This window comes from Neophocaena asiaeorientalis, unplaced genomic scaffold (assembly GCF_003031525.2).
Source record: "Neophocaena asiaeorientalis asiaeorientalis breed wild unplaced genomic scaffold, Neophocaena_asiaeorientalis_V1.1 scaffold155, whole genome shotgun sequence".
Classification (NCBI taxonomy): Eukaryota; Metazoa; Chordata; class Mammalia; order Artiodactyla; family Phocoenidae; genus Neophocaena; species Neophocaena asiaeorientalis.
The window spans coordinates 4,235,675-4,240,246 of record NW_020173040.1 but is presented as its reverse complement, the minus strand read 5'-3'; positions in this window follow the sequence as shown (position 1 = coordinate 4,240,246).

The following is a 4,572-nucleotide window of genomic DNA, read 5'->3' as shown; positions in this document are numbered from 1 at the left end:
CTACGTCAGCCCCCAGCCACATCCTGGCGGCGCAGGTTACAGGCGGCGGCGGCGGCTCTGCTGCGCACGCGGAGGGGGCGGGGATCCCGGAGCGCGCATCGGCTGGATGGAGCGGTCACGCGCCTACGCCTGGGGAGGAGGCGTGGCCGAGGACAAGGGTGGACGCCATTGGTCCTCAGGTTCGCGGCAGGGCCAATCCGTACAGAGAGAGGCGCCCACCCGGCCTCGGGGCTTGCGCGTGCCAACGGGCGTGCCCCCTTGGCCGGCGGGAGGAGGGGCGGAAATTGGAGCCCGGAGCCGGGCACGCTGACGCACGACGTCCGAGGGCGGCGGGCTGGGGCGGGGCCGCGCCCCCTCCTTTCTGCGGCGGGGACCCCGCGGGGTATTTTCCTGTCGGAGCTTTTGTACCGTGACAGCCTTGAACCCCGGCGCGGAGACGAGCGCTCTGAAGGGCGCCCCTTTGTCCCTCTAGCCCCGCCTGTGCTGGGCGCGGCGGAGAGCTCGCCCTGCGGGGCTCGCCTCCGCTTCTCCCTTTCCTCTCCGGAGTGAGGTGCCCGGCGAGGAGGCGTGTCCGCTCCAGCCGGCGCGGAACAACCCCGCCGCACCCCGCCGGAGCCGGGTTCTTGGGCGGCCTCGCCGCGAGAAAGACCGCTTGCCCGCTGCACGCTCCTCCCCTGCTGAGTCCGGCGCTCGGCCCTGCCCGGCCGGGAGCGGGGTCTCGGGTGGGGAGGGGCAACTGCCGCCGGAGGGACCCGGAGCTCCCCGACCGTCCGGCGGCCGGGGATCGAGCCGCGCCGCGCTGCCCTTGAGCCCGGGTCATCCGGAGCCCGACTGGCCGCAAGCTGGTGGTTAGCCTGGCAGCGCGGGTGATGTGTCCACCGCGTCTTCTGTTCGCAGGAGTGAACTACGTGCCGGGGCGTCGGCGCCGCCGCTTAGGGAACGCAGGGCCCCTTCCTCCGCCTCCCCTCCCCAGGCCCGCTGCCAACTTCTCCCGGCTGCCCCTCTCCCACCTCGGCCGGGGAGGCTTCAAAAGCCACCGGCTGCGAGGGCCCCGCCCACCGCGCCCCACCCACCCACTGTCGGGCCTGGCGGAGGAAATGCTCCCTGCCCCGCCCCGCCCACTTGCCCTTGGCCCTCACCGGCGCCCTCACCCTCACTCTTCTCTAGGCCCCGCCCCCCCGCCGTTCTGCTACAGGCCTAGGCCATCACCATAGAGGGTAGAGACCGGAACCGATCGCAGCAAGCCCCTGACCCGGGGAGACTGGCCGGCGTCTGCAGCTCTTAATGGACGTTCAAACATGTCAGCTGCCCGCGGGGAGCCTGGAGAGGGAGGGCAGCCCAGGCACTGGATCCCTGCGGACCGGAGAAGAGGGGTGGGTGGGACAAAGTCATTCTGCGCACAAAATTAATAGCAGCCATTGTCGCAGAATTAATTTGGGGCCTGGGTAGAAAAATCTCTTTCCAGGTCACTAAGGAGGAACGGAGACAGGCATTCTGCGTTGCATGTCATGGTGACCTGTAAACTGGTGTGGACGTTTGGGCGCCCTGGGTATCTGTGACTAAAACCCTAAAGTTCCTTCTCCCTGGTGGAGTCCATGCCCCGGGAAGACCACACAGCATGCTGTTCAGGGGGGTCTCTGTACCAGCCAGCTGGGTCAGGTTCCTCTAAGATGGTCTCCTATTGGCAGGAAGTAGTCATTCTTCTCCCAGGCAGATTGTGTTGATGACATTTAAGAGATTTGTGTTCTGACCAAATAATGATTCAGAATGTTCCTGCAGTCTCACCACATGTCACAATCAGTCACTTCATTAAGGATGGAGCTGGCCCTACGTTGACTTACCAGCCACCCATCCCCTCCCCATCCCTCTCCAGCCAGCAGTATTCTGCCCAAGTCTTCGAGGTACATCTCCCCACTTTCTCCATGATCCCTCAGGACACCCCAGCCTGCACACACCTAGGAGTAGGCACCCTTCTAGACATGAGGCTTTGGCCGTTGACAAGACACCTGCCCTGGGTGAGGGGAGGCAGGCCTGGGTCAAGGGTCATCTGCACTGACACATACCCCACCCCCATCCACAGCCCGAAACAGCCCATAGGCCTCCGCATGGACGCAGCCTCCCTGAGGATTTTGGCTGTGCCCCCATGGCATTCTGGAGGCAAAACTCAGCCCCTTGGTTTATTTCTCAGGCCTTTAATGATTGTTCATGGGGACTTCCCTGGTGGTCCAGTGGTTAAGACTCCACGCTTCCAATGCAGGGGGCCCAGGTTCCATATCTGGTCAAGGAGCTAGAGCCCACATGCATGCCGCAACTAAGGAGCCCGCCTGCTGCAACTAAGACCCGGTGCGACCAAATAAATGAATAAATGTTTTACAAAATAAAATAAATAAATGATTGTTTATGGAAGGAGGCCCCAGGGCCCAGCAGACTACCCCAATCCCACATGGGAGTATCTTCCAGATACATATAGTTGTCTTCCCCAGAGGAAAATCTCACCATAGCCACAGGCCCGTGTTTTCCTTGCTTAAGAGGATTTTGACAGAGGTGGCTTCTGTATGTATGAGGTGGGTGGGGATCTAGTGTCAGATGGAAGGAACAGGATAAACAAAAGCAGGGTAGGGAGGATCAGCGCAGAGAAAGTGGATGGGGATGTGTCTGGAGTGAAGAGGCTGGACTGGAAAGGGGGCTGAGGTTTCCGCTGGAGGTGGTGGATTGACAGTATGTGTTGACTCTGACTTTTGGAGCCTCCTGACACAGCAGTAAGTTTGCTTGCTCTAAGGCAGAAATTGGCAAGAATGGGGCAAGCAAGGGAAGAAGTAACTGCAACACGGTTGTTGAAGCTAAAATACTCAGCAGGCCTGAGAAAACGAAATCTTGAAATGGTAGCCAGGAAGGAAAGCCAAGAACAAACTCTGGAGTCCCCCGAAGGTTCACCAATGGATGGCACTAGGCACCTCTGGATGCGGGTGTGAATGGAGGCTAAGATAATAGCTGGCATAAAGTCTGCTTAAGAAGCGCCCAGATCCTCTCACCAGATCTGTGCTGCCTTCCGCATCCTGATAAAAGACTGGACGTCTGTCATCTAAAGAAGGTAAAAGGACACATCTTGGGCTGAGAGATACCATTCACAATTAAGGGCAGAGGTGCCGTAATAGGAACAGAGGGGTTAAATGAACCTATAGGTGTTAGATGCTGAGAACATGCCCCATCCCCTCTTCTGGGTTTTCAGAATGCCCGCAGCCAGGAGGCTGAAAGGGTCTTTCCTGGGGCATTAGACCAGGCTGAGGGGAACACCTAAACTTTCTGACACCTGTGGTTGCCCAAGGGAGCAGCCAGACCACCCTAGAGGGAAGGGCGCAAGTAATGAGCCCCAACGTGTGCAGAGCTTCTAATCGGGGTTTCACAGGCAGCCGAAGCTGACCCAGCATCTCAGGAAAGCCTGTGTCATGAAACCTAAAGCCCCAATGGATTTTTTTAAAGCAACTTGGAGGAAACAGAGACTATGCAGAGAGAAGTACATGGCAACGTCGTCATCAATAATGTCATCAGAGAAAATATGGCAACCCATGAAGCGAGGCCACATATAGAGAAACATTCGGAGAACAAACAAAAAGTGTTCTTGGAAATTTAAAGTAGCAGAAATGAAAAAAAGAAAACCTCCAGAGAGGGATTGGAAGATAAAGTTGAGGAAATCTCTATGAAAGAAGAACAAAAGGAACCCCAAAAATGGGAAGTAGGAGAGAAAAAAATAAAGGGGGACCATCCAGAAAGTCCATCGATCAAATAATAGGAACCCCAAAAGAGTGATCAGAGAAACACAGGTGGCAGGGGGTGGAAGTGGGGGGAATCATCATTTAATTCATCCTTAAAAAAATCTCTAAAACTCAGGGGCATGCACTGAAAGGGCCCACAGGGAGCTCAATGGGAAAAAATAGTTCTACCCCAAGGCACATCACTGTTGAAGTTCAGAATAATGGGGACCAAAGTGTCCTGACATTAGAAGTAGGTCACATAGAGACGGTCAGGAGCCAGAAGGCGAGAGGCAAAGCCTTGAGAATCTAAAGGAGAATTATTCTCCAGTCTTTACCCAGTGAAAATATAAACCAAGTACTTTGAGATGAATGAGATCTCAAAAATTTTACCCATGGGTTCTTTCTCATGGTAGGATGCTACCAGAGATAATTCTTCACCAAAATAAAGAAGCCAACGGAGAAAGAGGGAGGCATGTGATCCAGGAAGGAGGCATTCAATGCAGAAGTGAGGGGAGGGGTGCAGAGGGCCACCAGGCCAGGCTGGAGCAGGTCAAATGCTCCATGGACACTTCTTCAGGAGGTGAAATAGACAGGATCCCTGTATCCATCAGGAGAAACTGGGCCCAAAGTACAAACCACCTGCAAATCTCAAAGTTTTTTTCTGGGCTTCCCTGGTGGCGCAGTGGTTGAGAACCCGCCTGCCGATGCAGGGGACATGGGTTCGTGCCCCGATCTGGGAAGATCCCACTTTCTGTGGAGCGGCTGGGCCTGAGAGCCATGGCTGCTGAGCCTGCGTGTCCGGAGCCTGTGCTCCGCAACG